Source organism: Taudactylus pleione, unplaced genomic scaffold (genome assembly GCF_031769625.1).
Source record: "Taudactylus pleione unplaced genomic scaffold, aTauple2 ptg000128l, whole genome shotgun sequence".
In the NCBI taxonomy this organism is placed as follows: Eukaryota; Metazoa; Chordata; class Amphibia; order Anura; family Myobatrachidae; genus Taudactylus; species Taudactylus pleione.
The window spans coordinates 344,733-370,448 of NW_028284530.1; the positions used below are offsets into that span (position 1 = coordinate 344,733).

The 25,716-nt window shown below is 40.6% G+C and overlaps 1 pseudogene; it reads left to right on the forward strand.

Moving 5' to 3' along the window:
* Nucleotides 1-443: 443 nt before the first annotated feature.
* LOC148523723 (uncharacterized) lies at nt 444-1,678 on the forward strand (annotated as a pseudogene).
* The last annotated feature ends 24,038 nt before the right edge of the window (nt 1,679-25,716 follow it).

Genomic DNA, 25,716 nt, shown 5'->3' on the forward strand with positions numbered 1-25,716 from the left:
AAGAGGATAAAAGCAAAGTAGAGAAGAGAGATAAAAAGGAGGGTAGTAGCTCAAGTGCCCTAAAAGCTGAACAAGAGGGTATCATTAAACAAAAGAAGAAAGACGAAAAGAATGACAGAGAAGTGAAAAGAGAGGAAGTTGATATTGAGGCAAAAGCACAGAAAATAAGAAAAGTAATAGGACAAATATCTGAGGACAGTAAGATACATGAAACACTGCTTTCAGGTCTTCGAGAGAGAGAACAAAATGCCCAGACCAAAAAGAGGTCTACTAATAACAATGGGCAAGTGAGTGATTTTATTCCCAATGATGTTATATCCCCGCTGGAGGTATTAGAACGAGTATCAGCTGACCGGATAAAACATATTAACTGGCTGCTGAATATTTTAGGAGAGGAATTAGGTGAAGTGAATGAGCTCAGAGGGGAACTTAAATTTGAGCAGATGCTCTATATGAAAATAGACAAAAGAAATCAGGAACTTGAGGGAGAGCTTTGGGAGATACGGTCAGAAATGAAATACTTGAGCCCAGAGGAGATTCAGAAGAAGAAAGAGCAAGAGCAGAAAAACACACAGAGGTCCATTGAGCAGGAGGAAAGGATTCAGTTGCTGGAATTGCAAATAACTCAGCTGTCTGAACTCTTGCGAGCAGCTGAAACTTCTAAACAGAAAGACCAGACTAGGCTTCATGAGATGAAAGAATACCTACTGTGGCTGGAATCTGAAAACAAAACACTTGCCATTGCCACCTCAATGAAACCCCTTCTTGAAACCAAAGAAATCGCCTCACAGACTGAAGTAGTGTTGGCTGATTTGCAGGAAAAAGATGCTGTTTACAGGATTGAATTTGGGCAGAATAGAGATACCACGCCTAGAATAGCAGGCACTGTTATATGGTTCTATGTAAAAAAAAAGGGGACGGCTTCATTAAAAGACATGACATGCAAGGAGATGTTTTTGTCCATTGGACTGCTATAACAAAGAATAACACTCTTAAGCTTCTGCAAAGTGTTGGACGTGGAGAAAGTGTAGAGTTTGAAGTAGTTGAAGGAGTGAAGGGGTTGCATGCAATCAATGTGACTGGCCCTGGAGGTGTACCAGTGAAAGGGAATCGATTTGCTCCAAGCCGACAAGGGACTTGCATATGTTGTCATCAGTCAAGAAAAAGAGAGAGAGGGACCGTCAATAAAAAGTCTTTTTCCCAGGACCCAGCCCAGACTAGACACTCTGCTTCATCAAGCTACCAACCTCATTCCAGATGGAGAGACAGAGCCACCAGACCCCAGCATCAAGCAAATTTAGATGCTAAAAATATGACACATTTAGACATTTCGCTAGAGAAAGAACATCATCCAAATGATTACCAAAGTGAAGTACTTCCTAAATTTGCCTTAACACAGCATCCCAAAGATCCCATACAAGGACAAATTGTAAGGAAACACAATAATGTTGATTTAGAAGATCAAGGTGGACCAGCTCAACAGGAGCAAAGCAGAAAAGAGGTAAAGGAAGGTGAATCTGAAATAAAAGCCCAAGAGATCATCACCTGGGAGAGGCAGGAGATTTCTGTGGTACTATCCCATCCTAGTTGGCCATCAGCTCGAAATATTGCATTAAGATGGCGTGCTAATATGTTCGAACAATTTGTGAATGGATCTAATAATTATATTATTATTTAGGATATATTAGCATTATATGCATTATGGGTGGTGCACTGGCAAAGTTTTTTAAGAAAAGTAATCTGTCAGTGCACCAGGGGGAGAGTGTAACATCCTTTTACTGGTGGTTCTCTTTGTTATATGTAAAATAAGTGGATTTAGTGCTATAAATAATAATTATTTATGTAAAAAAATATTTTTACTGTTATTGTAGTATTAATAACTAATAGGAGCAATATACTTGTAACTGACAGCAGCTGTCAGCCTTTTACAGATTTCCAGTAGCCCTATGTACTGGGATTTATGCAGCAGTGAGGGGGTTAATGTGGGAGTGTCCATTATATGGCTAGCTATGGGGTGATCTGCAGGTTTCCATGGCAACCCAAGAGAAGCTATAAATACCGCTGAGGCAAGGAGAGTTGGCAGTTGGCCTGAGGTAAAGGCTAAGAGAGGAGTGTCTGAGAGGGGCATCTGATGGAGAGAGACTTGTCTGTGTGACTTGTCTGTGTGCCGGTGCTGCTGGTATTCGGCCACCGCATCAGGTACGGAGAGCGGCTCAGTGCAGGAGCCAGTACCAGTAAGAGGAGGACTGTCCGAGCCCAAGTCTGACCCCACAGGCGGCGCTGAGGTCGGGGGAGGAGACTGAGGAAGTGCATTACAGAGGTATCTGTGAGGGAGAGAGCAGCATCATATTATAAATCGGAGCTCCAGGTCACTTAAAGTGCAAAATACATTCATAGCTGCAGCAGTCTTGAATTCTGACACAAAGTAAATAAAAGATAGAATAACACCATTCTGCAACACCTTAGTATTGCCCCACAGATTATTCTATTCATACAAATGTGTACAGAGGAAAGCAGAAGTGACCCTACCCCTCAGACACCAGAGGCTTATGTAAAAGTGCACTAGCTTTTATAAGCAGACAGCAAACAAACATCTGTTGAACTATCTGGGAGCATCACTAATGCAGATCTAGTAATATTCAATGCAGCAATAACTTGAAGTTACAGTTATCAACAAAAGTGTCAATAATCTAATCCAGGGACTGCAAACATATATCCTTAAAGGACGTAATGACTATCAGTAAATGTATCCCTAATCCTATGAGGACTGCTCTGTGCTGAGATAGTGTTCTTCTACAGTTAGGATCAGATACAGCAAGGATAGACTAGAGACAAAACCCAAATTCATCATCCCAAGGATATTGACTATCTCTAGTTGCTTCAGCATTTCATTTTTAGTAGCAAAACATTTTGTTAAAGATCAAATATTCGGCTAACAAACGAAAATAGATTTTGGAGCTAAATATAAGGGAACTCAGCCCATCAAGAAGTGGCATTGGATTGGCTCAAGATTATCAATTTAAGTACCACCCATCCGGAATAAAGGAGCAAAATCACCCCCCCCACCATTCTCCTTTCATCCGTTAGTCACATGTGTGCACCTTCGTAGCATGGCCATGCATATAGATAAGTCAGCAGCTATTTAGACTGTCATCTGCAATTGGTTCATAACTTTGAAGCTTTAAAGTATTTTGTATTCATCATTTCAAATATTGAGGGGTATTACCTATCCAATTAGCTAAACAAGTATTATAGTGGGGAAGTTAGGTTAAGCTCTTATGAGAACCAACAAAACAGTAACTAGCTTGTATAATTTACAATCTAAATTGGATTTTAGACTGTATGCAATTGTTTTGTGGATGCAAAATATAATAGGAGTTTGTTTAATGCTGAATATTATAGTTACTGTGTTTGCTTTTCTGTGTAATATATGCATTATATGATTGGGTATTCCCTAAATGCCATTTATTTCATAGGATTTACATCCTAAAGTAATCCAGTATAATAAAGCATATATTCCGTTGTTCTGATAAACCTTCTCTGTGTGTTGTCCATGTTGGAGCTGGTAACACGTTAGCCCTTTTCACATACTTTTAACTAAAATTCGGGGTTCTCCCAAGCCAGCCCCTGATAATTTGATGACTAATAACTAAGGCTTGGGTGGAGGCACCGCAGAACACCTAGACAAGAGGAGATCTGAACCACGGACATAGTAACCCATACAAATACTAGGTGAGCCAGGGTTACAATCGGAAAAGTGGGACTGTCCCATCAAAATCAGGATGGTTGGGAGGTATGTATCCCAACCTTATAATTTTGTTACAAGTTGAGCTGGTCTTCCTGCATGTTTGTCTGGGGGAGATGTATCAAACCCTTAAAAGAGATATGGTTGAACATAGCAACCAATCAGCTTCTAACTGACATCTAGATTTCATCTAGCACAGTCTAGATTTTCCTACTGAAGTTGGTTACTTTAGCATATTGTTTTACTGTGCAGTTTGTGGTTGGCAGTTTATGCCAAAATACACTTAATTTATTTATACCTGGATTTCTACCCACATATATGCTGCCAATTTCCATATTCCCTAGCAAGGGATCTTCATGAGAATTAATTACAGTAGTATATGGCACAGACTCAGTAGGAAAGGACAAGCTCAAAGTAGCCTGTTGCTCAAGCGAGAACTTTCACCTCTATACTACTAATAGGAGCATCAGTAAATCCAGGGCCGGCTCTAGGGGTGTTCAACCAGTGCGGTCGCACAGGGGCGCCACCCATAGAGGGCGCACCCCTCCCTAACATCCCGATTTCAGCAGGACAGTACTGTCCCGCTGTTCCATCTGTGGGCCGAAGTGGCCAGCAGGTGTTGGTGAAATTGGCAGGTTGGGGACCCCCACCGCCACAGCTGTGCGGTGGTGCCGGACCCCGGAGTCTGAATGGATGCTGCGCACATGCGCGCGGCATCCATTCAGTGATTGGAGAGGGGCGGGAGGAAGCCCAGCTAGTGAGGCTCCCCCCAGCCTGACGTTATTTGGATGTGTGCCATGCGGGCACGCCTCCAAATAACGTCATGTAGGGGCTGTGGCCTATGGTAATTAGGTCATGCCCCCATTTTCGGTCGCACGTGGCTTCCTTGTGCTCGATGTAAGGGTGCCCTGCTAAGAGCCGGCACAGGGTGCTGCGACCCTTGGAGCCGGCCCTGAGTAAATCCAATAGATAAGTAAATGTGCAAAATCAGAGTAGTAGCAAGAGATGAGTTAGCATTACTGCCTCACAGCACTGAAGTTGTGTATGTGCGTGTACATGTGGTAGGGAATACAGATTGTAAGCTCCACTGGGACAGGGACTGATATAAATGGCCAAATATTCTCTGTAAAGCGCTGCGGAATGTGTACGCTATATAAATAACTGGTACTAAATAATGAGAATATGAGCATAGTTTGTGCAATATATATATATATATATATATATATATATATAACCAGTACGGGTGGCGCTCCCATGTACTGTAACAACCATGTGGGTGCCTTCCGGTGAAGCCCCACTCCAGTGGGCTCCAATATACAAACGGACCGGCGGCACTCTCTCAAAAGATCACACAGACAGCAGGTCAAATACGTTCAATGTTTCAATGTTAATACATCATCATCAGGATCCTGATGACGATGTATTAACATCGAAACGTTGAACGTATTTGATCTGCTGTCTGTGTGGTCTTTTGAGAGAGTGCCGCCGGTCCGTTTGTGTATATATATATATACAGATAGATATATATATATATATATTGCCTATATTTTATATGTGTATATGTATATTTATTTATTTACTTTTTTCCTTATTTTTTTTTAATGTCGGGGAGTATGTCATAGGTCTACAACAGGATAAATAATTAAAGCGGATTATCTAATTGGTTATTATAATTTTAGGACAGATTTGCACCTATGAGCAATATTAATAATTTACTCTCACGAAGCTGCTTTTACAAGGGACTTATTCTGGGATGTCCTAAACAGAAAGAAATTCAAAACAATTCAGCATTTTCCAAGATTCACACATATTTTAGTATTTCAACATTTCAGAGTGACAGCATGATGAAAGAGCAAAGAATTTAGACATTTCAGTTTCCAACAACTCAATTATATTGTTAGAAATGCCAAGGTATGACAGCTACTAAATAGAAAGTGGGAAAATGGGACAGCCTTTACATGCTTCCAAACATTCCTTCTACATGACTTTTGTAAAAGTATTATACCATATTTGAGGCAAAATCTTTTATATGTACAATATCAAGATCAAGTATATCGCACAGTACAGAACTTTTACATTCAAATACTCATTATTTAAATGTTTATGAGGAGTTTTTTTGGAGAATGTGTGATTGCCATGGAGCTTTCCTCTATAGATGCACTCTTCAAATATAAATTTCACTGAAATGTTAAGTGCCTCAGTTGATTGCCCTTTGTAAAGATGGCCACCGTTATATGTTATAAACTTTAAGATGGCCACTGTTTGGAACGCAACTGCACGCGTCACTTCCGGTTTGGCAATAATTGCGGAAATTGCATGAGAAGGTAATCCGGAATAGGGGTATTTAAACCTCTCCAAGGAGAGGTATGATCAGAGCCGGCCCTAGGCATAGACAAACTAAGCTAATGCCTAGGGGCATCCAAGCCCGCCTAGTGCCGGTGGAGGTTTGGTGCAGGTACGGCCGGGGCACCTACTGCCGGCTGGACAAATACTCTGGCACCTTCTACTGCCGCTGCTCAGCGTCCATGATTGGAGCTCAGCTGACAGCTCCAATTGGGCCTGGCAGCAGCAAACAGTGAGCGGGCAGTGGCAGAAAAGCCGGCAGCAGTTTGCGGGGACAGAACACCTGGACAATGGCTAGTCGTTTCTCAGGCGTCACACAATGAGAATGAGCTTTTGTGCATGAGCAGAGACTATTCAGGACTATAAGTAAATGGTAGCAGGAGGGCTGCTGCACCATGTGCCTTTGCGGAGCTCGGAGTAGTGAGTCACACCTCACGGCTCTGGGCTCTACCTCCAGCAATCATCACACACAGCTGCGGCCTGCAAGCCTGAGATGGGAAAAGCAGGTCTGCCGCCCACGGTTTGCTGTATCTTGAGTCGGATGGCTCTGCAGGCTGTGCTCAAGTAAAGTAAGTTTGGAACTGGGAGAGGGTCGTGGTGCTGTGGTTCTCACTGCTGGGAGAGGGGTGTTCTGCTTGGATGGGGTTGTCGGTGAGGGTAGGTGCTGATACCGTGCTGTGCTGGGTGAGGTCCCTTCCATGAGGCCACACCCCTTTTCAGGATCCCACGGGGAGGGGGGCACCGCCCAAAATCTTTCTAGGGCACTAATTTGGCTAGGGCCGGCTCTGGGTATGATATCCATTCCTGAAGATGGTAATAAACTGAAACGCCTTGTATGGACGCCTTCATGCCAGGACTTCTGTTAACTCCAGCAGCAGAAATTTGAACCAGGTCCTATTGAAGTGCTGCAGAAGGTAAGTAATTAAGGACTAGTTAAGCTAATTGGAAACTTCCAATTGCTTAATTAGTCCTCAGGGGGGTTGCCGCCGGGGTCCCAGAGCAAGGCCCACTGATTTTTAGGAAAAATCTAACTTGCTCTGTAGGTGCGAAAATACCTCCCAGTGCTCAAAACAGAAAAAAACACGCACCTAATTGAATAGCAAAAATCCTGCACCTGCAGGAAAAACCTTGCAGGTGCGGAATTTTTTGTATTCTCGCCCCCAATTGAATATGCCCCTTGGACTGTATTGTGACATTTGCTGCTTTGCTTTCAATGAAGTCCTTGATTTGATGTCTCCATGTAGGTTTTCTTTTTTTTATATATATATATATGTTTGTAGTTTTCTAATGTCCACATTTGTGTTTTGTATCAGTGGAACAAAACCTGCTCAATTTATACATATGTCTTGCTACATTATATATATATGTATACACACATATGATATATATGTATACACACATATGATATATATGTATGCACACATATGATATATATATGTATACACACATATGATATATATGTATACACACATATGATATATATGTATACACACATATGATATATATGTATACACACATATGATATATATGTATATGTATACACACACATATGATATATATGTATACACACACATATGATATATATGTATACACACATATGATATATATGTATGCACACATATGATATATATATGTATACACACATATGATATATATGTATACACACATATGATAGATATATGTATACACACATATGATATATATGTATACACACATATGATATATATGTATATGTATATGTATACACACACATATGATATATATGTATACACACACATATGATATATATGTATACACACATATGATATATATGTACGAGGTTTAAATTAGCATGCATCTTTATGAAACATAGCGCCATTCACTGCACAGAATTTTGTTCTTTTTCTATTTGTTACTGGGGACTTGGTGTTACTCCCTTATGTACATGTGAGGCAGCTGGTTTCATTTTCACTGCACAACCCAAGGTGATATCAAACTGTTGTTTCACAATCTGTAATCTGCAATAGCAGAGCATGATGCACTTTACTGACTTCAGACAGAATCCAGATTTCTTACACTTGGTTTTCTCTTTGACCAAGCTTCCATAGTTATTATACCCTTTTGGGAATGGTTCTTGAGATAAACTGCTGTGGACAAGGCTTCTGCCCAAAACTGTTTGTCTAGGTCTGCATCCTCTACTCTATTGGTACATGGTTTGCTCATTCACTGACAATGTTTTGCTCAGTAGTATAGTCAATGGTCAATTGATGCTCTATTTTATATTTTCTTAAGAATTGTTCCATCTCTCCTCTGAGATATTCTCCAACGTTCTCAGATCTCAGGGTCTTGAGTTTGTAACCTGTCTGATTTTCTACAAGTCTCTTGCAATCTGCAATCTTTTTTGCCACTTCAGATCTCTCTCTGATGAACTACATGTGTCATAGTATCTGTATCCACTAACAGACTTTACTTCCATTGGACCACAAACATCTGATTGTACTATTTCAAGTGGTTTTGTAGCTCTGTTTGTTGATTTTGAAAATGGCTGATGACATTGTTTCCCCACAATACAGCTCTCACATATGGGTTTCTCTGCATTAGTCACTAACAATCCTGAGACCATCCGCTCTCTAGCTTCTGAGCACAGTGGTATCCAAGTTGACCAAATATTGTATGCCAGCTCAGTTGTCATCATTGCATAACAGTGCTGTGTATCAAGGACGTACAATTGCTGACATCTTGTGCCTGTAGCTATGATGGTCCCTTTTCTGTTTCTCACAATGCCCTTTCCTTTAGCAAAGTGATCTCTGTGTCCTCTTTGTTCTAAGACACTGATGGCGATAAGTAATGTTAAACCGAAAAATGGTGATGCACTAATCAAATGGGTAATGTTCCCAATATGGCAGAAACAGAATTTCAGGAACCCAACTGTTTAAATCAATATATTTTATATTATAAATACGTATACATCAATATCTAAAAACTAAACATATAAAGCTTCTCATTAAATATATATAACACTGCTGACAGAATTTTGCAGAGTAAGAATATGATATGGACAGCCTCAAACACGGAAAGAAAAATATTAATTGCAATCAGTAACAGACTGTTTCAAAATAATATAAATTTGTCAGTGATTTCACCACACAATATAACATATTACGGAGGCTGTCCATATCATATTCCTACCATTTTTCGGTTTAATTTATTGTTGTTGATGTGAGCCCTCACAAGCTCTCACTCACATTCTTTTGTTTGCACTCAATTGCTATGTGACCTATCTTGTGACAATTATAACACTTGAATTTATATTTTCTGAATGTTTCACTTTTTGCATGTAGCACAGTAGTCTCAGCACTCAAATCACATGGCTATTGTTCTTAAAACTGTAATAACTTTGCTCTGACTGTGTAACTTTGCTTTGTTTGACTCCAACGCTACAACCAGGAAGTCAAACTCAGGCATCAAGTTCTGCAGCATTGTTGTAGCAATCTCTTTATCATTTAATTGTACTTCAACAGACATTAATTGCTGAGACTCAGACATAATTTTGTCTATGTAACCACTCATACTGCTGCATTTATTCAATTTGGTGTTAAACAATACACATCTTAAATGTATCCTCCTCTTGAGACCTTCATCTTGAGAAACTGCTTGAAGTACTGTCCACATGCCGTTTCCTGATTCTATACCATGTATTATAGAGTACATGTGTTGCTCTACATTATGGTTCTCATGATGCTTTCTATATCTTCTGGGCTTGTATCTGCATCTGATTCTACAGTGACCACCCAAAACCATTCATGCTTTAATTGCTGTTCCAAAGCAAACTCCCAGGTTGCTTAGTTTTATGCACCCTATAGCTTTATAAACCCCATCATGAGTGAAGCTCCTGTATTTATGCTTCTTACAGACATAACTGTGTAGCTTCTGTACTTTAATCAACTTCACTGCCGCTATCTTGCACTGTAAACACTCTGGGCTTCATTCAGAGGCGGCCGTACGGTCTACGACCGCACGGCCGCCTCGATGTTTGTCCAGTGCGCATGCGCACGAGGGAGCCGGCTCCTTCGTGCGCATGCATGAGACCCGCTACGACTGACAGCACCGGTAGTAGCGGGTCTCTTTCCAAAGGGGGCGAGCTGTCGATGTTGATTGAAAGCTCGCCCTGTTTGGAAGGCGGGCCGGGGGGGTGGCAGCCCAAACGGAGGCATTCCCATGGGAACACCAGCCATTTGGGGGAGGCCCCACTGACATCACTAGTGATGTCAGTGGAGAGCTTCCGGCTCTGACAGAGCCAGAAGCTTTCCGGGGCTTACGACAAGTGAGACCCTACCCTGGGGTCTCATCGTAAGCCCCGATGGTCGCAATGGTCTATGACCATCGCGTCCATCACCCTAGCGGTCATTAGAGCTGTGGGTGTAAACCCACAGCCTAACGACCAAAACAGAGGCGGCCGGTTAGGATGCAAGCGGCCGCCCAGTTTCAGAGCAACCGCTTGCATCCTCCAACCGCCTCTGAATGAGGGCCTCTGTGCTGTCTTCTCTCTGTGCTCCTATGCAGCTTACACTACACATGTGCCTGAGATCACTTCTGAATGCTATTCTGGGCATCCTTATAGCTTGTATGTCTGTGCCTGGGCCTATAACCTGTTGTGTTCAAGTATTGATATTGCAGAGTTATGTAGTCACATGCCAGCAGATGACTCAAACTATTAACAGCCCAGTTACTTAAGTGGTGTTGGTTTATTGAGAGATAGCATGTACAGCTATACTCACTATTACATGTGCAATACTCACTATTACATGTACACTGGCACTGTAGCAGAGCTTGAATGGAGCGGGGTTTCAATATAGCTCACCAGCTGGTGAGTGTATCCTGCAAACCGGAGGTGGTGCAGAATTTTGGAACAGCTTTATAGCATGTATTAACCAGGTTCTCTATAGGAGCTAAGTAGGAGGCTTCTGTCTCCCACCATGTCACTCTACACAGTACTGAGTAAAGATGGCTGCAGTCATATGTGTAGTAGCACATCAGGTTGGACCTCCCTGCAGACTCTGGGTCCTAGTGCACAACATGTATGCAAAGTGAGATGTGCACTGCTTACTAACATAAATATGGGTGAAATAGGACATTCAACCAAAATATCCATGGATAAGTTTAATCTACCCGTGGCGGACTGGAGTATGTCCAGTGGCACTAAGGGGGGGAGGGGGGGTAGGTAAAGTTTAACCAGGCCCAGACTTGTTGGAGGGGCCCATCAGGGGCCAGAGTCTGATGCCGAGGAGGAGGTTCGTCCCCCTCAGCAGCACTGCAGTAGGTCGCACAGTGAAGTTTAGTGGGCTAATGCCTGCTGAGGGGGATGCACATTGTTCTCTTTTGCAGCCCAGCTCAGGCCCTCCCCCACCGACTTTATTGCCAGCGATAGTGTGACAGAGTGAGAGGCGCTGGCAGCGCAGCAGATCATTCGACAGGGACCCTGGAAAGAGAGAACTAATTGCAATTTAGTAACCATAGTCACTTTAAATAAACAAAAAATGGCTTTACCCACCAGGTCCAAGCTCCAGAATGTATCACATTCTGGATCTTGGCACATATGGAAATGCGGCCAAAACCTCAAACTGCATTTTCAGAGTTTTGGCCACATTTTCAAGCTTAGCACAGCTGCGGCTCCCGAACTCACATAAAGCCAAGGGACAATTAAAATAAGGAGACCCATTAATAAATTGGAGGTGATCCCCCTAATAGAGGAGTCTCCAGCCAATTTGCAACCTTGCATCTGGTGGCAAATTATCTGTATTTTATATATTACAAAAAGGACATTTAATAAACGAAAGTATTTATAACATGTGAACTTATTGATATATGCTTTTTGAATTTTCAAGGTTGTTGCAGCAAAGATTGAATTAATATAAAATATTAACATAAATGGATATATATGTATCTTTTAGTAATTTTAAGTTTTAATAAATCTGTGTAGTGTAAATACATATTGTGTGTGGTTAGAAAAAGCAGATACAGCTATTTTTAGATATATTTTTTTATATACAGTATTGCAAATTTAAGCGCAGTCAAGTTTCTAATGTTGGTAATTGTTGAAGGCAGATAAGCCACTGGTTTTATTTGACTAGCAGCATAATTGAGAAATATGAACACCTTCCTTTTGTATTTATTATTTATTAATTTATATTTATATATATATTTTTTTAAATCTATATAATTTATGATTTGCTTTATATATTCTCATCCGCAAAGAGAATAGCGGAAGCAATGCTGATATTTACGCAGATTGGGCAATCGTTAGCCAAAGCGCACGTGCAGCGACTTGATTGCAATTACGCTTACACAAAGTATTTGGGGGAAGTAGAGGGGGGGTTAGAAAAATGCAGGCGAGTCAGACCATTTAAATACTGTTTTCTGGGCATGCATAAATTAGCCAATGCGTCCTTGCTAGTAGCAGGTGAGCCCCCTGCGTTTCTGGAGACCCACTGTATCTGCGACAGCTTAGACTTACAGTACACAGAAGGCTGATGGCTCCTGATCTACGTCCGATGTTCCCTGTTTTGTGCATGAGCGGCGGATATAAGATGCTTTCAGTAGGTGTTTCTGAGCACTGGGCAGCGAGTGGCTTATTAACATATTTTCACAACTGTGATGCCATTTGCATCCACACCTGAATCACGCCCATTCTTAGGTATGTGAGTGGAAACAGAAAACAAAAGGAGGAATAGTAAAACGAGAGAGAAAGAGAGTCTTGTTGAATGAGACAAGAGTACAGCAAAACATCTTAATACTTATTATTCTCCCATAACCATAAGAAAAGGGAAGGGCCCGCAGCCAAGCAGCAAGGACATTTTCAGCTGAAGTAGCATTAATGCTAGCAGTACTCATCTGACACCAAACCAACAAATTCTCAATTTGTAAAATAGTGGACGGAAATCCCTAGAATGCATATTAGAAATCTAAATACATTTTGAACCAAGATTTGCCCAAATCACAACAATCAGAATTTCTGCAGTTTCATACACTTCTAATAACAAACCAACAGGTTCATGATTCCTCTCCTGAAAGATCAAAACCAAATACTTATACAAATATACCTATTCTGCAAGGGTGAAGCGAGGAGGGGGCGGATGGGGCACATGCCCTAGATGACAAATGAAGTGGGGTAGACCAGCGGGAGAGCACAGTTGCTGATTACACAAACACAGTGGCTGTGCCAGAATTTCTGCAGCAGTGCCGCCCAGAGCGTCCTTAGGATGCTCCAGACGGTCACAACGCTGCCTTTACAGGAGCCTGGAGCTTCCTGAGGAGGCTCCGGGCATTGCTGTAATCACCCGCTGCTGTTACCGGGTGCAGGCCATGCCCCCTACATGTGATGTCACACAGAGGGGCGTGGCCTGCACCTGGCGCTGGGCCCTATAGCTTCGGCACTGGACATCTGTACTCAAGCAAGCCAAGGGTGACTACTAATATGATAAATACTATTTCCCCATTTGTGGCAATATGTAACATCTTTTTGTTGCCACTTATCACAGCTATAAATAAATCCCTTATTGCCATATTATATCAAAACAATATCGCCGAGGCAGCCCAGTGATAATTATCTGCCACGGTGATACTGACCTGAAGGTTAACTTACCATGTTGCCAGTCAAGTCTTTGAGTTGACTTGCCAAATTTGGGTTTTCATGTAGATTGAATTGAAAAAAATGTTTTAATAAATTAAATTTATTTTATTTTAATTTTTCATATTTAATAAAGAATTAAAATATTTATGTGATTAAGTTATTTTAATGTGTTAACAGAATAAATATTCCGGCGGTAGAAAGACTGACATAATTGCATTGGGAAGTCTTTGCTTACAGAAGCCAGTGAATATTACTGCCGTCAGGATTATCACCTGCAGCTAGTACAGCCCTAGAGGCTAAATATCATTAAATAAGAAGATTGTTTTTACCGGTAACGATACTGAATTAGAACCTCTATACACTCCTTCCTATACCTTCTAATATCCTGCCTATACCTTCTAAGGATGACACTAATTTGCGTACGCAGTCATACAGTAAATAAAGACTTCAGACCTGGAATCTGTGGTTCCAAAGCACAAAGTATTATTCAAGTAAAAGTACTGTCAGTTACACGCTATTGATCCAAACACAATTAGGCACAAAGGAATTATACAGACCCAAGTACAGTATACATACGCAGCGCTTCCGGACCAGATGTTAGGCATCAGCAAGAAACCCCTCGTCAATCAGCATTCAGCACGAAGACTAAAACCCAGTGTTGGAGCACACATATTTATACCCCCAGAAATAGACAACACAATAGAGAAGTTTGTTGCTGATGCCATTGTTTCCCAATGGGGATGCATCTGTTACAGAGCATTTAACAGGCTGATTCAAATAGACCCAACCCATCCTCCAACAACTGGGGGTCTCTGGTTTCCCGCCTCATGCAACATCCTAACAGTTGTTCATATAATATACATTTTGTTGCTTGAAGTCTCTGCGGTCCATAAGTTGAGAATGCATGATGCGATTTCCACACCGATAATACCGGAATTCTGTTGAAAGAGTACGCATCAGTACAAAACCAAACACGGCTTACTTAGCATGTATAAAACCTTAGTTACCAAATAATCTTTATTTCATAGCATTTATACTAAATGAACAAACTTAAGTCTTATCCCTTAAAGCTTATGGAACCTTGTATGTGGATATGTAATGTGTGAGTATGCGGGGTTTGATATAAAGATGCTAGTTAACTTGGAGCAGATGCGTGCGCATAAAGCTAATAAACAGCGTTTTCATATAGGATCTTATGCATTCGCTAATATGCGACTAGTTAACAGTGCAATTGTGCGTATTAATGTGTATATGAGAAATGGTGAAAGATGCAATCGCATGGTGCTAATAGTAATATCACCATATGTACTTAAATGTGAGTTTATCTAAAATGGCGCTTGGATGGCCATTCGCAAAATGGCATCTTGCGATCTCATTTCTAAGATGGCGTCTTGCGGCCAGTCGCAAGATGGCGTCGCTGTGATTCAATTTTAAACTGATCTTGTCTCAGCCAATAATCCAGCTTCGACACCGGCCATGCCCAGGTTTGTTCATGTCTCTTCTGACTGGCAACATGCAGTACTCCAGCAGCCCCTCCCACCGCTGACCCGGACAGCTGACTGGCAGACACGCTGACAAGGTTTCCAGCTAAACTAAGTGCATGTTGATTGTTTATACAGCGCTGACTTTCAGCCTGCACGCTGACACACAGCGCTATATGGACCTGATTACATCTTTTCTACTGCTGGTCCGGTCAGCTGACCGGTAGACATGCTGGCAAGGTTTCCAGCTATACATACGACACATGTTGACTCCTCACTTAGGGGTCTATTTACTAAGTAGTGTTAGGAGACAGATTGAAAAGTGATAAGAACGTGATAAGGTACCAGCCAATCAGCTCCCAACTGTCATTTTTCAAACACAGCCTGTGAGATGACACTTGGGAGCTGATTGGCTGGCACCTTATCACTTTTCACTCTGTCTCATAACACTGCTTGGTAAATAGACCCCTTAATGCGGACTTTCAGCATGTATATTGATACACAGCGCTATATAGTGTAGATTTAGATACCAGTCTAGCTATCATCTACATACTGTTGTATGCTGATTTAGCATCCAGTGCTGATTTCCAGGAAAATGCTGAATTACAATGCTATAGTTGTGTAAGAGAGGCAGTGCTTAGCCTCTGGTTTATTATTATTTTGGGAGGAGTCCATTGTTTAATACAGTTGATGTGGGAATTAATTGTCTGGCACAGTCTGGAATCATTAGCAGGATACATACAGGTTACAATACTTTCTCTTTTTTTCTTTTTTAGGTGGTGGTATTGACTGGTCTGGGTGAATTTAACCCCTGCAATACCAACAGGCATCAGGGTTTATCTAACTCCCACTACTAAAGGACCTTTAACAAACCACCACTGTATCTAATATTTCTATGGACACAAGCTTCCCCACTCTCTCATCACCTGTTCAATACATAGGAATTGGATAACAGGTGAAAGCAGAAGTGGGGAACACTTGAAGTGTCTTACTTACATTTCTCTAAGGTATACATTTATAGGTATTGTGACCCATTACACCTGCTACTATACCAACAAATAGGAGACAATCATATGACATTGTATATGGTATATTTGATGGGATTGTTCTATGTTTTATGAAAAAATTGATATTCAATTACAGGATACCATTTATACATCTCCTATCTTGCGAATACCAGATATTATTGAGATTTTTTTTTTCTAACTAGATGGTTTATTAATGTGACACTGACTACAATTGAGAATGTTAAAGTCATTTGATGCTACAAAAAAAGCATTTCAGTACTATCTGACTAATTGACACAGTATTATTACAGAAGGTCTATAAGGAATAGTGCAGTACAATTGATTTACCCTGTAACATAGGCCAATAGGGAATAGTGCAATATAAGTTTTTTTGCACAATTGATTTGCCCTAGGTCATTGTTATACAGGATATACACTATTATATGGATTGTTGACATAATTATCTGTGTTCCAATAAAATAATGCAATTTTAATTATGCATATTGTTCATTATTTATGAACAAGAGGGATTTTTGCAATATAAATATCTTTTGTACGAACGGCACTTATCACTTGATGGGCAATGTGCAATTTCCCTTGATTGTATTTTTGTGACACATGGGATCTGAAATGTTGTGATGATTAATCTGTATTGGTGCTATATTCAGTATAAATGCCTTTCTCAATTAATGTTAATTTACTAACAAGGGAATTGTGCAATATTAGCTGCTATTTTCACAGATTTGTGCAATCTTTTACAAATGGCTGCCATTAAGGATTTAAGCTACATTCCATAGTACTGTGATAGTGTTGAACTTCATGTAATTATACAACTAATACTACCTCGCGGGTGATGTGCAATAATCTTACGTTGTTACTTTATTGATCAATGTTTGTTTACAGAAAAGGGAATTGTGTAATATATATAAATGCAATATAAGCTGCTATTTTTTTCAGATATGTGCAATCCTTTATAAGTTGCTGCTATTTAAGTTATACTCTATAGTACTGTGATAGTGTTATACTTCATACTACATACACTACCTCGTGGGAAATGTGCAATCATTTTATGTTGCTGTTGCACTTTACTGAGTGATCCCGTATTTTTGAAGTATACAAAATTGCTTCTATAGATACTTAAGAATTCTCTACTGCACGTAAAAGACCAGACAAGGACTCATATCACATCAGATAGAAGTTATTACACTGGTTGTGATTGGATATTTGGCATATTTCATGTGATATATGATTTGACAAAACATGATATATGATCCAAGACTGATGTGCTAAAATCTTTTTAATATTTTCACCTTAATTGTTTTTTTCCATTTTATTTTATAAGTAGGTTTATTAAAAGTTAAGTTTTAATCACTATAAGAGACACTAGTCACATAAGAGTGCCCCAAAAAGGATTTTTTTCTTTTTTTGCCTTTGCAAAAATATTTTTTGAGTACTCCAGCAGCAGCAAAAGAGGAAGAAGGTAAGGGATGAAAACCTCTGAAGTGACCAAAGAAGGGAATATCTAGGGAAGGTGCCAGCAAGAAGAAAAGTGCGTGGTTAGGGCCACAAGGGGAAAGTGGGTATTGGGAGCAGACACAAACAAGGAGGGAAGAAGAGAGATATACAGAGGGGTGACAGAGATATACACACAGGGTGGGAAGGAATGCAGACAAGTATGATAGTGACAGAAGCAGGGGGAGAAACATATATCTGGACAGAAGCAGAGGTCAGATGCACAGGAAGAGCTGCGCCCCCTACAGACACTATGGCTCCATACAGGGCTGCCGCAACATCTCATATTCAGGCTCTGGTTCTAGAGGAGAGACACAGCTAAGCATGGGTGTGTGGCCACAATCCGCTCTCAATACTAGGTCCTGCTGAGATAGTAGAGTGGTAAGGCTTACTGTAACTAGGAGCTTTGTCATGCAACACTCATGCTTTCGAGACCGACTCACGCCGACCTCAGCTTTCAGTTCCACTAAATAAACAACAATAATAATGCAATATAAACAAAACTGATACAAATATTTAAGATGAAGTATATTTTTTAACACTATTTTTACCATTTTTGCATTCATTTGTTTTTGTTATCACCGTCCTGAGACGGTGAGAGCAGAAGAAGGCTTGTGAGTCTTGTTAAACAGGCATCCCCATTCAAAGTTAAACCATTGATGGATAGAGGGACACAGCAAAATAAACAAAAATAAAAACAATTCCTTCAAAAATGGGTGTTTTCTCCAGAGATAGGGCCAAGGCCATATATAGGGGTGTGTGAGAAGTGCCACCACACAGAGCGCAGGGCTCTGTAAGCGACACCATCACTGCCACACAGCTTCTAGCTAGCAGGGTGTCTGGAATGGCACCTTGCAGTCAGTATAGCTGCTGCAGTGCCATCCAGAGCATCCAAATGCACCCTGCCGTCTATACATGCACTTGGAGTGTCCTTAGGATGCTGCCGGCAATGTGCTGCACTGCCCAGTGCTGGAGGCCTCACCCCCTCTGTGTGACAGCGCAGCAGGAAAAATGCACTAAATAAAGTTGAGATCCCCTACAGCGAATTACTTAATAAACCCTCTTTTTGAGTCAGTTCTCATCCTGGAACATATAATCAAAAGACCCATAGTTAACTCAACATGACGTATAATAGCCCAGATGACAGTAATGTACGAGATGCACGCGTGTCGAACTTTCATTTCCTGGTTGATGAACATTTTTATAAAACATAATGAAACTTACCAAATGTGATCTCTTTTTTTTGTAATCCAAAGATGTAACAAATGTATTCAGGGCTTCAGGGAACAATACGTCAGAAAATACATTTATTTTTGTCTGTCACTGGTTTTATTATTTTCTTTACTGTGGTTTATAGTTACTTTACAAGTTTGCAATATGAGTCTATGAGTGTAGGTCATGGTATAATGCGCGTTTCTTTATGTTCCTGCTATTGATTTATTCACAATCTTTATTGCTGTTTGCGGGTTTGCCCGAAGTTGTAATTATTTCTGCACTAATACAAAGATAGTTTGGATTCTCTTTCCTCCTGAGGCTGGCTTGTTTTAAAGCCAAAGGGAAATTAAATCTAATTTTTCTGCCGTTTCGCTGTAAAATGACGACCCAAACCTCTATATTTGTTCTAAAAAGATAAACATTTTTAAATAGTGTATATAAATATCAGTGTATCTTAGACTAGATTGTAATTGATGCTGGGCCTCATGTAGGAATGTAATCATAGTGTCCACATCATTTACAGTGTCGATAGTTCTGATGTCAACATTGTTGAAATGTCGACATTCCACACAGAGGGGAGGGTAGTCAAGCTAGTTACGCAGTATACAATTTATTGAGCTGATTTGCCAATGATCGGGTGATTTATTGCATAGTGTGTAGGCATAAGCGTTTCACAGATAAAACGGTTAAAAAAACGTCCACAAACATTCCTTCGATCATCCGATTGGTCAGCCAAGGCAGAAAATCTCAGTCTTAATCTCCCGATATTGAGCAGTGTGTGTGCATTCTTGGTAATCTGCCCATATTTCCTACTTTTTTCCGTGTCTACATCATTCTTCTTGTGGCGGACAAATGCAAACTCAGTGTGGCGTGGCGGAAAATCGGTAACTTGTAATAAAAAAATTGCATAATATTTAGAACAGATATTTGGGCATTTCATTTACTGAAAAATCACCCCGTTTGTTAGCCCGATCCAAAAAAAATCAGACAGAATGTACCTAGCTTTAAGGTTAGGCTATGGGAGAGGAGGCTAGGGGTAAGGCACCAGGGGCAGGGTTAGGTTATGGGAGGGGAGGTTAGGGTTGGGCACTAGGGGGAGGGTTAGGGTCAGGCTATGGGAGGGGAAGTTAGGGTTAGGCACCAGGGGCAGGGTTAGGTTATGTGAGGGTAGGTTAGTGTTAGGCACCAGAGGGAGAGTTAGGGTTAAGTTACAGGAGGGGAGGTTAGGGTTAGGCACCAGAGGGAGGGTTAGGGTTAGGCACTAGAAGGAGGGTTAGGGTTAGTCTACGGGAGGGGTTAGGTACTAGGGGGAGGGTTAGGGGTTAGGATTAGCAATACTCAGCTGCCCACAGGATCCGCTGGAAGTCATCAGATCGTCACCACCAGACCCGGAAGACACAGCTGGAACCGCTGTTCCAGGTAAGTCGCCACTAGATCACCAGGGATGCGTTGTCAACATTCTAATCATGTCAACATTTCATCAGTGTTGACATGATGAATTTCAACAAGGTGAATGTCGACATTTTGCCTGTCGACATTAAGACCATATCGATATTCTAGTGTCAACTTTATGAATATCAACAAAATATACCATACCACTCCTAAGTCTAGAGATGAGAATTATACTGGTTTATGTATTATTGTTATTATTTAAATGTAAGGCAGACAGAAAGATAGATGGCAGTAAAACAAAGGGTAGATTTATTAAATGTTATTTCAAAGCTGACAACTATCACAGGAATCTTTGCTGAACCAGAAAAATCTACCCCCAAATCATTCACAAAATAGGGATAGACAAAGTGTGAATGTGAAAACAAAGATTATGGTGGGTCCTGCTTATGAGAGCTTACAATCTAGGGCCGTATTCAATTAGCCGCGATATGCTCGAATTTGCGGAAAAGTATTGCAGATGACGTAATTTTTCCTGTGGAAACTTATCCCCGTATTCAATTCCAAAGACTTTTCGCCGGTCAAGTCAATGCAATGGAGTAGGTGAAAAAGATTCGCCTATGAATAGCAGTCGATAAAAAGTGCAGAATTGTGGTTTTGGGGTGCAAACTTCGGAAAAAAAACCTTGGGAAAGTCCTCCAAAACGTAAACTGCATCAAAAAAAGTTTTAAAAAATTCTTTAGATCACCCCAAAAAACTACTTTCACTTTGGGGACAAAAAGTCCAAAGTTGGGGGACAAACTTAAAACTATCAAAATAGACTCCAGGGGGGTCCCCAAGTACGCCCCAGGTGTTAAGTTTGCAGGTGCTTGCGGAAGGTGGATTTTTACAAAATTTTAAAACTTCACTTTAGCAACTTTAAAATATGCTAGCATCCATTTTCATGTACCCCAAATTTGCTGGGACTAGTTATTTTTAACAAAAAACCTGCTAAATGCTATTCTTTACCACTTGTGTAAATACGCTATATAGAGGCAATTGAAAGCACCCCAAATAGCTCCAGGGGGGCTAATCACCGACATCTATACTGATCCCCAATGTTAGTGCATCTTTTGGGGGGTGTCATGCTGATTTCCCCAAAACTGATAGCACTTTAAGCATGTTTGCCTAACCCTAACCTCTCCCTGGGGGTGCATATCTCTAACCCTCCCCCCTAGGGGTGCCTAACCCTAATCTCCCCCCCAAAACCTAACCCCACCCCCACGTGGCTAACGCTAAGGGCGCCCTGGACTTCCCTTGATTTGGAATGTCATCCTCAGCCTTCTGGCATTGGGATTATGATAGGCATCGGTATTTTGATGCCTTTCATAAATCCCTAAGCCAGCATTCCGTTGTCGGGATTGTGACCGGTGGACAGGACTACATTCCCCAAGGCCCTATCTTTGTGGAGTTTGTATGTTCTCCCAGTGTTTGAGTTGACTTCCTTTGAGTTATCTAAATTTTTCCCAGAATCAGAAAGGTTCATTGGATTCTGAGCAAAAATGTACCCTAGTGTACAGTACATGTGGGTCCACCATCAGGGAAGGACTGTCGGGAGTCCCAGACCCAGACAGAGAGGCTCATACTACCAATACCTGAAGAGCTGCATAGTGGCGTTACTCCCTGAGGCCACTGAAGCCCTTATCTCGGGTTCTCAAACCCAGTCCTCTGGACCTCAAACAATGTATGTTTTCCAGGTCTCCTCACAGAATCACAAGTGATATAATTAGCTCCACCTGTGGATCTTTTCAAATGTGTCAGTGAGTAATGAATACACCTGTGCACCTGCTAGGTGACCTGGAAAACGTGACCTGTTTGAGGTCCTGAGGACCTAGTTTGAGAACTTCTGCCTTATCTGATCAGGAGGTTAATTTCCTGAAATGTTTCTCAATCTAACTAAACATTATTGTGAAGTATACAAATGCTATATAAATATGTTAACAATAACTGAAATCAGACTCGGTTGAAAAGCCATTTACTTTCATCTGCAACTAGGTTTATTTTTCAGTGCCTCATCTCCAAATGAACTGTCTTCCATCTATTTTAGTACTATAGATTATGTCATCTGGCTGCTCTTAATAACCAAATAAAGCCAGTAACGTTGGTCAGCAGCCAGAAACATAGAGGACAATAGGAAAAAGAATTTTATCACCAAAACACACAATTAAAATGGTTACAGCAATGGATGGCAACATGATGTTTTTCAGGGGCCTCTCGTGTTCCTTTCGCAAACATGTTATTGACATTGTGGAAAAACATTAGTTCATAGAATGCGCTCAAGTGCCAACTTGTGAATAGCTAGTCATGCTGATGAGAGGCCATCACTAGGTCCATTGATGATGCAAAGGATGCAAAATAAGGCAGGAGCCCATTAGGGAAGTCCAAGTAAGAATGTTCTTAAGAAAAGCTTCTATCACATTGACCTTGTGAAGACAATAGACTCATTGATTCAAAGAGGAGAGTCAACTCTTGTAAGTAGTTATTGATTAAATGGATTAGTCTCTGGGTCGAACAATAGCACCAGCCAATATGGGCAGCTTTGACACTTAGGGTTGGATTGGATTGGTTGCTATGGGCAACATCTCTTCTAAAACTCACTTCTAAAAACTCTCACTTTAGTAAATTTACCCCTTAGACTTAGGGCCAAATCTTTACCTATTTTGCCGACAGAAGCCGTTTTGTCATGTGCTTCACATGCCACTACTTGTTTACATTTATTTTTTTATAAACCACCTACTTGGTCACCAAAATTGCAAACAGCAGCAATTCCGCCCAAGCATCACATGATTAGTCCTAATCCGACCCATATTTTCCCAAGTGGCTTGGGTGCCTACTAGTTACCTTTGTCCTGGAATCACTAAAGCATTTATAAGACTCTGCTCTACAATATCCTATTATCCTTCCATCATGGACTGAACTGCAGTGTAGACTTTACGCACACACAGAACTCAGTGACACAAGAGTCAATAGGGAGGACTAACTAGTTGAATATACTACAGCCACAAGAGCAACATGTGATCATTGGGACATAAATCTGCTACTGATCTGAAATGTCAGCAAAGTAAATGCCAGAGAAAGAGACCTGATCAAGACAGGAGGGAGGAGTGAGCCCCTCCTTACAGAGACATAGAAGACAGAGAGATAAGGCAGGAGAGTAAAGCTGTAGTTAAAATAATCTGGGACTGCAGTGTCCCAGTATGAGCGGTACCTACCTTCCTGAGGGGAAGTGGTTTCATTCTTCACATCTTGAATTTGGTGGGAGAAGCAAATTTATTATAACTATACACATATCTATCTGGTGTGATATACATTGCTACTATTAATCTTCATTACAATTATACAGCAAGGGCTCCAACTGTGCACAGAGATCCAAGTGCAGCCCAGATTGCCCTTATCTAAATTACTAAAAGAGTACCCATAATTTACAGCGTGTTCTGAACATTGTAGTCAGGTTAAATTGACCTTTATTTAATCCAGAATCTTCTTTGAACACAGGTATAAATCGGAGTGTAGGAATTGTTTTTATTATTGAATAGTCTATAAGATCTTGCAGATACAGATTTGTAGGATCATTGTGAGATTGTATTTGTTAGTGAATAGCCAGTTAATCCATATTTATGGTATATGTAGTAAGGTTATATTTAGTGTAAAAATGTTAGTTATATGAATATAATATTGTGTGTTATTGAATCCAATATTGCCATGTAGATTGGGAAGGAGCAAACTACTAATATAATGCATTTTAGCAAGTAGATTTATTTCCTCTCGGTACTCTGTGTGCATGCTAAAAAATGGGTTCGGCCATGCCCATTAGTCACTCTTGGGGCATGTAAAGCACTCCAGGAGCTGCTGGGCTGCCCCTGGTAATTAATGGCCTAAGGTCCATCTCGCTGCCGAGCACTGTGACTTGCTCATCACCGCAGCTAATGCCACAGATGGTAAGTTGGTAGGGGGTCCAGCATACGGTCTACTAATTTCTTAATGGTGTGGAGTTCCAACTCGTACACTTGCACTACTGCCTGGTCTATGTTTGCTTGGGGTTCCCCTGCCTCTCTGTTGCAGCATGGTCTGAGCCAAGAGTTTCTGCTAAATGAAGAAGCGAGAAGGTGGCTCTACTACAGAGATCATTAGAGCACCAAACCATCTATATCCTCACCTTTATGAGGTATCACATTATGGCAGACCCGTGATACATTCAGTCCAATAAGTGACTCAAAAATAATAACCACAATGTTGCACAGCACTTCTGCATATGAGGTGCAGACCAAAGTAAATTAGTCGCTTTCATTTCTTTTACATCTAATGGGACATTATTAAAAACATAATCTTGATATGTTATATGCTTTACATTAAAAGTAGGCAAGGTTGTGTAAGCATTATTCCAAAATAATATGTTCATTTACTGTATTTCTGTGTTATAGACTGATTTGTATTTGATTGTGCGCTCCTCTAAACAGAGGTAATCTAGTCCAGAGGCTCCCAAATTCCGCCATTACAGTCCATGTTTTAAGAATATCCAAGCTTAAGCACTGGTGACTTAACTAGTACCTCAGTCAATTTGTATTAACCATCTGGACTCTAGCATGGATACCCTTAAAACCAGAATGGTTATAGCGGAGTTTGGGAACCTATGATCTAGTCCATTACCCACATGGGACTGCGCGCAGAGCACATACTGTACTGTTGATGGCTACCTAATTCTGACACTCAAGCTCTGTCACTTTTATCATCAATATGTTTCCGTATCTGAAGAAGCAGGCAGCCACCCCTGAACTGTGTAATACTTTGGAAAGTGAAATTGACATATGCCTATGAGATGTTACCTGCTTATAATGACTCCATTTTGAAATAACTAAAGAAATATTATTAAAAGCTGTTATACCTTTGCAGGACCATTCAGTCTTATTTTTACAACTATTTGTCCTAACACAGACATTAGGAACAGTGGTATTCAAATTTAGGATCGACAAGTGTGTAGGGTTGAAGTAGGATGTGCCCCCTTTATAATGCCATCTGGTCATTTGGCGCAATGCAGCAGTCATCACTTCACATGTGGCCAAATTGATTAAGACAAAACAGGCTTATTGGAAAGTGTATGACAAGCATTATTCTCTGCAGTCATAAGCACCAAACAACTCTACATATGAAGCCAGGCATATTATTTTGAAAGCAGAATTCGTAAAAAGATAGGCAGGTTACTGGGAAAAAAACATCACAATATGGTTGGCATATATTGTGATTATACCTGTATATCTAATCATATGGCTAAAATAATAGGACAAATCTTTATGGAAAAAAATATTTTTGGCACTTTTATTTTTCTTAAAATAAATAATATATTTATAATGAAGGGTAAATAATTTTTAATATGAATAT